The sequence below is a fragment of the Choristoneura fumiferana genome, chromosome 17, assembly GCF_025370935.1.
Source record: "Choristoneura fumiferana chromosome 17, NRCan_CFum_1, whole genome shotgun sequence".
NCBI classification, from domain to species: Eukaryota; Metazoa; Arthropoda; class Insecta; order Lepidoptera; family Tortricidae; genus Choristoneura; species Choristoneura fumiferana.
The window spans coordinates 21061725-21073986 of NC_133488.1; the positions used below are offsets into that span (position 1 = coordinate 21061725).

At 44.6% G+C, this 12262-nt stretch overlaps 1 pseudogene; it reads right to left on the reverse strand.

Moving 5' to 3' along the window:
- Positions 1-215: 215 nt before the first annotated feature.
- LOC141437241 (uncharacterized) lies at positions 216-11918 on the reverse strand (annotated as a pseudogene).
- Positions 11919-12262: the final 344 nt, after the last annotated feature.

Consider the following 12262-nt stretch of genomic DNA (forward strand, 5'->3'; position numbering starts at 1 on the left):
TGGGATAGCCATAATAAACGAATATTACACAAACGAGTCGCGGGCAACAAGCTAGTAGTGTATAATGAGAACTAGTGGCGTAACCGGCTGTCTAGGGAGGACAGAAGAGGAAGGAGGAGGAGGAGGGGATGGGTCTATGTTATTATATTACACCATAAGATCCTATTGTAAGTTTTATAGTGTTGTATCTGTTGGCAAACCAATAAATAAATAAATTCATCGCGCGTGTTGGCTGTTCATCGAGCTGGTATTCTCACTTGTAGGTGACGAGGATGGAGCCGGCGCCTTCGAAGCCGGGCAGCGCGCCGGGCTCCAGGCGCCACGCCATGCTGCCGGGCGGCTGCTCGGCTCCCGGCGCGACCCCCGCCGCCCCCCTCCAGGCGCGCCCCTCCGCCGCTCTCCTCCTGCCCGTACACGCGCCCGCACACCAGGCACTCGATGTACAGGGGTTCCTGGTGGACAACGATCACAATGAGGGCTATCGTTTTTTTAGGGTTCCGGAGCCAAATGGCAAAAACGGAACCCATATAGTTTCGCCATGTCTGTCTGTGTCTGTTCGTCCGCGGCTTTGCTCAGGGACTATCAATGCTAGAAAGCTGTAATTTTGCACGGATATATAAGTAAACTATGCCGACAAAATGGTTTAAAAAAAAAACTTTTTTAGGGTACCTCCCATAGACGTAAAGTGGGGGTATTTTTTTTTCTCATTGACCCTATAGTGTGGGATATCGTTAAATAGGTCTTTTAGAACCATTAGGGGTTAGCGAAGACAGACAAGTCGATTCAGTGATGTGTTTGCGAAATATTCAACTTTAAAGTGCAAATTTTCATTAAAATCGAGCGTCGAAAAAATTCAGGATGGTAGTAAGTATATCAAACTTTCAAGGAAAACTATAGCGGCCAAGTTCGTTTGAGAATTATTAGTAGTTTATGAGTAAATAGCAGCCTAAGGTATAAAATATACCTAAACTTGGACGATTCCGTATAAAATACGAAATCCTTAGAAAATTATTACTTAATTTTTCGTAATGGCTACGGAACCCTATTTTGGGCGTGTCCGACACGCTTTTGGCCGGGTTTTTTTTTTTTTTTATGGTATAGGGGGCAAACGAGCAGGCGGATTTTCGTCTTACTAGATGGCGCCACTGTTGCGTGAGGTTTTTAAGTGCGGCTTTCAAAGTCTGTCATTACGGGCGTGAAAACAAAGTTTAGATTAAAATCATATTTAATACATCTTAAAACCGTACCATAAAAATATCGACCAACCACAGTCTTGCGTAGTCCAATTTTGTTCGGAAAAAAGGGAGGACAAAAGTTTTCAAAACAAAATTGTCTCAAATCAAAACACAGACATTCATTGCCCCTTATCGCGTAATTGCCATAATTAATTTTAGGTAATAAAGGTGTGGTACTCACATGAGGCCGCTGCGCCAGCTGCGTGTCCAAACAGTGCAGGTGCATCATATGGTGGCAGGCTAGTAACGCGACTGCGCCCGCGCCCGCTCCGCCCCGCGCCCGCTGCCGCCCCCGCTCCCGCTCCCGCGCCCGCGGCGCCCAGCGGCCGGTGGCAGCGCGGACAGGGCGCGTCCCAGTGCGGCGCCGCCACCGCGCCCACCCACACGCACACCGCCGGCCCGACCCCGACATGCCTGCACAACACATGATCAATAATAGTACAATATGTCCGAGGGCGATAAACAACGAATTACGAACGAGACTAATGAATGATAGGGTCTCCCACATCTATCGACGCAGAATCGGCGAAAGTCAGTAAAAAAAAGCGTTTTATCTACGAAATAAGGGCGAAAAAGACGTCGACGCAACGGCAGGTGTCGGCCGAGCTGATCCGAGCCGAACCATAACTTTTTAGCTCTTATTGCGTAGACTTAAAACATTTTCCCATCGGCTTTTGCAAATTTCGCGTCGTTATATTATGTGGAGAGACCGTAGTCTGTAGGTAACTAGTAACTACACAGGGTTGCTTAACTTGCGTTTTAAAAGAAAATATGATGGACTGACCTCGGTGCGCGTCGGGCGGCGGCAGCGCGGGCGGCGGCAGTGCGGGTAGCGGCGGCGGCGCCTCGAACACGTCGTCGCTGCCCGCGCTGCAGTTCAGCAGCGACCCCACCGACGCCTGCTGCATAACATAACAATAGTACATTGTGTCGTAAGGGCGGTAAATAAGGAATTACGAACGAGCGTCTATTAGAAGCCCGAAGTCGAAGACCGAGGGCTTTAATGAGGCGATGTTCGTAATTGTAGTACCGCCCGTGCGACATACAATATTTTTCATCACATTTGCGAGTAAAATTGTATATTTGTAAAAAAAAAACTAATATTTTTTCAAAAATTGCCGATACCGCTGGCTGCGCTCTTGGCAGCGCCAGCTCCCTGCCGCCCTCCCCTTGCAATTGGTTTACTTAATTTTATTTTTTAGAAAGATATGGCTCTGTCCATTGGAGGACAATTTTGCCAGTGTAGGTTTTGCCGTTGTACGGTAAAAAAATCTAAAAACCTTGTAAGAAAAGGAAAGGGCACAAGAAAAAGATGGCAGATCTCAGATCAGAAAACTCTCGGGAGTTGTCCTTACGGAACAAGAATAACGTCTTCAGTACTAGCTACTCACGCCGCACGCCACACAAAGTAGATCAACTCGGTGATAGGTGTCGCTGGTCAATACAGCTGGTCGGTCAGTGCAAGAACGTACTAGCGCGAGCGGTTTTAGCGCGCTGTCTCTCTTCAGAGTATCGCTTGAGAAAGAGACGGTGCGCTAAAACCACGTGGCTATCTGCATAGTTCGTAGGTAGTTTTAGAACTTGAGTGTTTTCCTGCAACTGAGAACGCGTTACCTGCAGACTGTCCTTGCTCTCGTGGCTGAGGTACGTGGACACGGTATCGACGCTGTGTCGGCGCGCGGTGCGGCCCGACTCAGAGTCCGTGCTGTGCTGGCTCTCCGCGCCGCCCCCGCCCCCGCCCCCGCCCCCGCTGTGACCTGCAACCGGCCAGTACAATCAATAAATCGAACGGCAGTATGTTCTCTACACGTAAGCATATCGTCAAACGTATAAACATATCGACAATGTCGTAAAATTTATAATTAAACTAACTTTACTCCGGGACTTCGTAAGCGTAGATGATAACGTAAGACGATGGAAAAGTTTATGTTTAGTTGTTTGGATAAAATTTGACACATAAGTAGTTTATTGTATGGATTAACTAACAGACAGGATAATTAAATAAAGAAAATAGCACGAAAATAGCAAAGCTCCCGCGGGATAAAACTCACCTTTTATATCGATTAAAAATAACTTTTACTAATGTAAAGCAACAGTTATTGATTGACATTGGCTACCGAGATAATTCTTATTCGAAAAAAAATGCAAAGTTTTCGATGGATAGAAATATGTATGTATGTATTTTTTTTGTAATATTCTTTTTATAAAATTTGTGGAAGAATTCAACCAGTATTTTTTGTTAAATTTGGAATTATAGAAGATTCCAATGATCCAATCCATTTCTTTGTAAAATTTGTAATCTGTAAAAGTAACCACTCGTAACCAAGTAAGTACTCGTGACCACGGCAACTGTAACGTTGCCGAAACGTCGAGGTAAATATTACTCGTGTAAAAATAGCGTGATAAGTCCCGTTATGGTATTTTGACTATGAGTGAGAATCACGAGAGTTTGAAACGTTATACTGTAAAAGTAAGCCATCAAAGCAATACTGACTGAAGATGTTAAGTTGTGCAGTATCTGTCGGGCCAGGCCGGGCTTGCGGGGCGCCACGCCGGCCGGCTGCGCGGGCGCCACGCCGACCAGCTGCGCGGGCGCCGACTGCACACTCGACCCCGTGTGCTGCTGCGGGATGCGCGCGAGGTGTCCTGGGGGGGAAGTTACAGTACGATTCCCGCTGAGCGGACCGGGCAGAGTTGGCTGCTGCCACGTTCCACCGCCTCGAATACAGTCGAGTTCATAAACATTTGATCAATAATATCTGAACACGTTTATACGCCGTTAACAATAGTCGTGTTCAGATATTTTTCCGATCTACTGGTTGCCTGCCGAATGGAATAAATCCAACGGCACGCGACAGAAGTCGAACGGAGCAGATCGCAGCCAAATGCAGCCGTGGAGCCGTCCGGCCGTGACGGTAGCCGAGCGCAGCCGGGTGTAATTTTTCTTATACTATAAGATGACCCAAAGGAGCATGCGGGTCTCCTGATGGGAAGCAAATCACCGCCGCCTATTTACACCCAAATATTGTCATTATAAATTCTATTTCAATGTGACGTTAGTATTGTGCAAACGTTCTAAATTCCTTTGGCATCTGGTAAAGTGCACTAGCACGCCGTTCGGCCCGATGCGCTCATTGGTAATTTTACTACAAGCTATCTTAATTTGTGGTTAACCAGTCAACGGTATCGTGGATGAGCTTAGTTTAAAAATCATAGTTCACAAGCGTACCATGAGACTGGCCGTGCGTCTGCGGCGCGGGCAGCGCGGGCAGCGGCGGTGGTTGGGCGGGGGCGGAGCGCGCCAGCGGGTAGGGCGGCTGGGGCGCGCGCCGTAGCAGCCGCAGCGCGCCGGCCGCCCCGCGCGCCGTCATCCCGTGCAGGCGCAGCGCCCACGCGCCAGCGGACCGCCTCCGCGCCACTCGTCCACGCCTCCTCCAGCTGGCACTGCACCTGCCCAAAGACTCCATCGTGAGGCCGCTTCTAAACCACCGTTCTAAACAACGCACCGTTTTTCTACCATTTTTTACGGTGTTGTATTGGCTTCGTCGTCAAACAAATGTTCATTGTAAGCCATTATTATTATTATTATAGCCCTCTTTATTTCCATTTTGAATCAATCATCATCATTTATAATCATAAGTGCATGCATTATACATATATTCAAATCAATCATTTCATTATACCAATTATTACATATAACATTAAAAAAATTACATAACATTTAATTTCATATACAATTCAATATGGACCCCTCAACGGGTAAAGGCCTCCTCCATTTCGTTCCACAAGTTGTCTGTCCTTTACTTTAGTAAGCCAGTTTGCGCTAGCATTTCTCCACTAATCATCCTCCCATTTTTCTTTCGGTCTACCTTTTTCGTTTGTTTGTTGGACCTTGCCAATAAGTTACTAATTGTGTCCATTTTTCTTTATTATGCGTGCAATATGACCTGCCCATTTCCATTTAATGTTTTTCGCGTGTTCCAGAGCGTCTATTAATTTTGTTGTTTTTCTTATCTCTGTGTTTCTTTTTTTGTGAATTCTTCGTATGTTTAATACACTCCTTTCCATAGCTCTCTGGCATACTTGTATTTTGTTTTCAATTTTATTATTATATGTCCATGTTTGGCAACCATATGTAAGACAGGGTAGTAAATGAGTCCATAACTTTTTTCTTAAGTGTTATAGGGAGGTTTGACTTAGGGTTTCTTTATTGCTCCAGAATTTATTCCAAATTGTAAGCCATACAACACTGCAAATCAGCAAAAAAAAACAGTCCATTGTCCAGTGAAAATAACAAACGTCTAAGCGGTCTATGGTAGAACGACTGTGTGTAATGCACCGGACGCTTGTCCGGCGACTTACGACTAGCCATACGACACCGCAAGTCCGTTAAAAAACGGTCCGTTGGCCGGTGAAACAACGGACGTCTACAAGCGGCCTAAGTGGGTCATAGCACTCATTTTCACCATTAGCATCAGCGTGATGACGATTTCTTGACGGACGAAATATTGCTAGATGGCGTTAGTATAGCAGCCAGCGCGACACAACAGGACGACGAGACTAGCGTCCCGCCAGCTTCATTTCTGTTTTTTTTTTTATATTATGTTTGAGAAAAGCATCATACAAGCCTAGGCAAGAATGTGGGGTTGCCCGGCCTCTACAGTAATGTACTATTAACCAATCACAAACATTACATAACACAAATTATTAATTTATTAAGGGGACCTCACGATAAGTACATTATTTACCCTCAATGCATTCCCCAATCAATCCGCTATGATTCCGTGTGGGAACTAAAGCTCTTTTCAATCTTTTTTTTTTTTTTATATATTTATAATTATCTGCAATCAGTCCTGGACACGACTATAAGCGGATTTGTTGAGTGTGGTTTGTCGAGTCGAGGATGCTCCCCAGCGGAGCAGTCACTCATTTGTGATCTGACGTTCAGTTTTGTATGTCATGTCGTTTCAGTCGTTTGCAATAGCTGATGTTTGAAAGCTGATTTGCCAGATTGTTCGGGTGATTTTCCAACCGACTTTTATAATTCTCCGCCAGGGAGGCTTATCTCCTTCTTAACCGTATTCATCCCCATTGCCTCGTGGATCTCTGCGTTGGTGACGAACCATGGTACGTTCGCAATGTTTCGGAGTATGCCATTTTGCAGCCGTTGCAATGATATTTATATTGGAGTTAGAGGTGCTGCCCCAAGCTGCATTCCATATGTCCATACTGGTTTAAGGATAGTTTGTGTATATAAGCAGCTTGTTGTCTGTGGACAGCGCTGAGTTGCGAGCCATAAGCCAGTACACGTTTTTAAATCGCATGTTTAGTTCGTCTCTTTTGGTTTTTATATGTTTATGCCAGGTCAATCTTCTATCGAGGTGGATGCCAAGGTATTTACAGTGTCATCTGGGGTAAAGTGCTATCTCCCAATGTCACTGATGGGCAATTTCCTTTTCTTAAGGTAAAGGTGATGTGGACGGACTTTGACGCACTGGCTTGTATACGCCCATTTTTTTAGCCAATTACCTATATTGTCTAGACTTCTTTGTAGGGTATTTGAAGCAGCTGCAGGATTTGTGTTGCTTGCAAGCACTGCAGTGTCATCAGCAAAGGTAGCAGTGACAACATCTTGCGCTTCCGGAAGGTCAGACGTGTACAGTGTGTATAAGATTGGTCCAAGAACGGAGCCCTGCGGGACTCCCGCCAGTATGTTGTAGAATTCGGACGTGTCTCCGTCTTCGCGAACCTGGAATATACGGTCAGATAAGTACGACTTCATCAGGAGAAAGTAGCTGTGTGGGAGCGTTGTTTTTATTTTACATAGTAGGCCTTTGAACCAGACTTTATCAAACGCCTGTTGGATGTCCAGGAAAACCGCGAGCAATACTCTTTGCATCTAGTGATCTTCTGATTCTTTCATAGACCCTATGTACTTGCTCTATCGTCGAGTGATGTTTTCTAAATCCAACTGGTGTTTGGGTATTGTTTGGTTTTCCATCAAGACAGGAGTTATTCTATGCAGGATGATCTTTTCGAGCACCTTGGACATGGTAACTAGGAGACTTATGGGTCTGTAGGAGGTAACTCTTTCCGGGGGCTTCCCATCTTGTGGATCATAGTTATTATGGAGACTTTCCATATCCTGGGGAAGTATTGAACTCGGAGTTTTAACTACCTTTTTCTGGTGATGTCTATAGTTCGGGTTGCGTGCTGGGATGGAAGAGATGCACAAAGTAGGTAGCTAACATTCTTTAATAACACACATTTATGTTATAAGAAAAGTTCAGAAGGCGGGCTAACCAGGCGGGAGTCGGGGCGCGTTGGTAGGCGCGTGGCAAGTAAGGTGGTTGTGTACCGACTGGCGTCCGTTGGCCGCGGGCCCCGCGTGGTTAGCTAAAATGCTGATCACACAATATGTGGCAGGGGTGTCGCCACATCACTCCCCCCCTTTTTTGAGAAAAATAAAATGTATACATAAAAAAACTTAGCCAAAAATAAAAACACTTGACAACTTGTAACCTTTTTTCATCACTGACTGTACTCTTATATTGTTACGGTAATGCTGATGCAAATAAACCGACGCTGCGCTCATGTTTACGACGTTTGTAATATGATCGCTCTGTGCCCGCGCTGACGCTGCTCCACTGCTATGCAACGTGACTGGGCTGGAATGCGGCGCTTGTAGGTCCCGCTTGATCATGCTCTGACGAGAAAGTCTTCATGCCATACGCCTTTGCGGCTGTAATGACTTCATGAGCGACCTCTGCGTGTAATGGCATGACTCCCTGCGACGACACTCGACGGTGCAATGAAGATCCTCTAACCACACGCTTTGGCGGCTGTGATGGCTTCAAGATGGATTTCAAATGACACGATGTCCGGCGGCAATATATAACATCCTTTAACCACACGCTTTGGCGGTTGTGATGGCTTCTAGGAATGAGACGACGTTCGGCGAAATATTTGCTGATGTAACGATATGACGTGTTTGTGTAAGATTGGTCCGGAACGGTGCTATCTTGCTTTTGCCGCTATCAGATAGCAGTTCGGTGGTCTGACTGCTCGACTGTTGAGGCTTTTACTTCTGAGGTCACTTTGTGGTTTCACTGAATTTAACCGCCTGGTTAGCTCACAAACGAATCTAGTTAGCACGTGTTCGAAAACGGGGTCACCACTTTAACTACCTTTTTCTGGCAATGTCTATAGTTCGGGTTGCGTGCTGGGATGGAAGAGATGAACAAAGTAGGTAGCTAACATTCTTTAATAACACACATTTATGTTATAAGAAAAGTTCAGAAGGCGGGCTAACCAGGCGGGAGTCGGGGCGCGTTGGTAGGCGCGTGGCAAGTAAGGTGGTTGTGTACCGACTGGCGTCCGTTGGCCGCGGGCCCCGCGTGGTTAGCTAAAATGCTGATCACACAATATGTGGCAGGGGTGTCGCCACAGAGTATTCCATTGAAGAGGGTAGTAAGGTAAACCAGAGCCTTCTGGGGAAGCTGCTCAAGGACTTCCTTGGTGATCAAATCGAAGCCTGGCGCTTTGTTATTCTGAAGACCTTTTATAGTTGCTTTTAGCTCCTTGATGGTTACTGGTTTTGGGGTAGAGACAGTTGAAAGTCTTCGCTCATGATTGCATCGATTTCTTGCTCAGCTTCTGCATTGTGGCACTGATTTGGTTTGAATACTTCAGCTAGGTGCCTAGCGAATGCGACAGCTTTTGCTTTTCCGGTTCTTGCCCAACCAGTGTCAGTTTTGATGGGATACTTGAGCTCCTGAGGTCTGCTGCTCTTTCAATCTAAGCGAAGATCAGTAGGATGTATATAGAACGGAGACGTGGCATAATGTATATTTATCCTGAATGGCATCTATGGCCTTAGAAAAGTATTATGGGCAGGAGTTACCTCCATGGGCAGGACGGTGTAGACGAGGTCCGCGACGGGGGCGAGGCGCGCCCAGTCCCAGCGCGCGCCGCGCCCCCCGGCGACTGCACGCTGTAGCACGCGCGCCGCACCGCGCACTCCGCGCCCCCCGCGCCCCCGCGCCCCCGCACCACCCGCGCCACCCGGCCCCGCAGCGCCCTCTGGAAACAACAAATCAAAATGTTTATTCTGTAAGTAGGCTGCAAAGGGCTCTTTTACACATCACTTTTCAACAGAACCCTATTACTCAGACTCCTGTCTGTCATAACAAACTTGTTTTTTTTGCCGTTTTTTTGCTAATGTCTAATGTTGTATAGGCATAATATAATATAAATGGTACGGAACACTTCGTGCGCAAGGACTAGGACAGCTAATATTACAATGCCGCTGACGAATGTGACGTCAAAAACAGTGACCCATGGGGACCTGCACCCGTATTGTCTTTTGCCCTGGCGTTCATAATTGCATTCATCATCTTTTTCTACCCTCATCCTATACCGTGTGACAGAAAGAAATAACGAAAACGATTGTGATTCCGGGTGTAATAATAATAATGCCTGTCATTTGAGTTGTACTAGCAGACAATGGCACAGTTCCCGTGGGATAGCAACTAATTCATGGCAGATTTGCAGACAGTTGCTGGTAGCAGCTAGCTAGTTTAACATAAATTAGTATGAAAACATCTGCGATGAGAATCACAAGCATATTCAATTGGCCATCAATTAGTTGCATTAGTTTGCCCTACTTTAATATCAATTATGAACACCATAGTATCACTTTAAGAGCTGAGAGGCAAATTGACTGTAAAATCGGATAACGTAATTGGCTCCCGCCACGTCGTCCAGCGCATGTTCTATCTACACCTGACCATAAATGTGGAACTGATGGTCAAACGCTTTGGTGGGCGTGTGCAAGCGTGGGGTGGTTAAACACCATCATAATTTACATGTTATACTATAATAATAATATGTTTTACTTGCACATTGGAAATCCAAGGATTTTACTACACTTCATTCAATTCCGTCCACTTTCGCATCTAGAAGTAGGATTCAGATCCACTAATTATATTATAATGAAATTTCTGTATTTTTGTGCATAAATAATTATACAGAAACAAATTAATTACTTAGTATTGTGACCTAATACAATTAAGATAGAAGATAAACAGTTTCTTTCAATGAACTAAGCAGTCTGTTGAAGTTAACAAATTGTATCAAACTTAACACTTTCAAGGGCCTCTGACTCTACCCTGGAGAGTGCAAGTGCATCTACTGGCGCTGCCTACCCTTATGCACCTTACTACTACTGTTATAATACAACTATCAGAGGCGTCTTTACCTATAGTGCAGGGTGTGCGTTGCACACGGGCGCTGCGGTGTTAGGGGCGCCGGCCGCGGCACTTTGTCACACTTTGTACTATTACAATTTGACCGCGCGCTTCCTAGATGGCTGTAAAGTAATAATTGCACACGGGCGCTACATGGCTAAAGATGCCGCTGACAACTATTATGCTCTATTATAGCAGGGATGGAGAACTAAATAATTCAGGCACACCACTGATGATTAGTTTTGCAAAATGCATACACATAGTTAGTTGAAAGTTTTTACTCTCTATTCAACCACGCAATCAAATTGTTATACTTCTCATAAACAATGTCATATCCACTAATAAAGATTTGCCATCCCTGATTTACACTCACCACTGGCATCAGAGCTCTGCGTCAGTGTCCTCAAGTTGACATAGTGCCCCTTCAATTCTGGATCAGCATCAGCCAGCACAACTCGTGTCAGCTTCTTAGCATGTGCGCGCTCCAATGTCCGAGCCACGCTGGGCGTGTGTGGCAGCCACTGCCCGTCGCACTGCCATTCCCACACCACCACACAGTGGACTGAAGACATATTTACCTCTGCATGGCATATACTGCAAGTGAAACAAAAACGTATCAATCTACTGTAAAGCTACAATGAGGCTACTAAATAAAACTACATGGCTTATTTATACATAGTTGGATTTGATTGAACACTTCATAAAAATGTAGTTAAATATATCAGGTAGTCTTATGAGCAATCAACTAAGCACAAGTAGTTTTGATCAAGACAGGCAGACAAACTAAACACATTTATTTAGTATAGTAAATAATTTGATGCACACTTTGGGTCACTGAGCAATGTTTGTTCACTAAGACGACGCGCTACTCCCAGTTACATTAAATTACGAACCAGACGAGTCAAAAGTTCAGAACGCACAAGAATGTTTACAAAACATATTGGGTTACAATAATACTCACGCGTTTTGTGTCAATATTTGATCTTTGGTGGAACACTGGCTCTGTAGTGCTAGTAATTAGTAATGCATTACATTTTTTACATCTAATTGAACGAGTATGCGCTACTGGTTTATGTATGAACTGCGCCCGCGCATAGCTATGTAGAGTAAATAGAAACAGTTTACAACGGTAGCAAATAAACATCTACAAGACATTTAAATTAACCACATCAAAGTCTACTGTTTTTAATGCAGGACATACATTATTAAATAATTTAAACTAAATTAAAACGAAAGGAAGTAACAAAACGACATACTAGTCATTTTTTTTCTAGCAAACAATGTTGTGATGTTGTTCTCGCTGGATAATATTTTGTTTTGCCTGGCAGAATGCTGTTGTGTAATTGGTTTAAAAAACTAAATAAAGCACGGCTTCATGGAAAGCTTGATTGTCATTGGTTTGTATTTCCAATATTTAAATCAGTGACGTCGAGAGAAGAGCAGGAAAAACCACTTCGTCAAGTTTAAAAAAAAAAATAGCCGACGTTCCGATTCATAATATCAAATCAAGATAATATCAACCAATGAAATGAAATTGCCAGAGGTCCTATTCTGAAGTTCGAAAATCGAAGCTCGTATTGCACCGTCCCTCTCGCTCTCGTATTAAATAGTGTAAGTGTCAGAGGGACGGAACGACACGAACTTCGTTTTTCGAATTTCGTAGTAGCCCTAGTTATTCACCTAAAAAAATGGGATAATAATGGGAATAAAACTTAGAAGTATAGGAACAATTATAATAGTATAGGAACAAGACTATTCACCTAAAAAATGGGATAATGG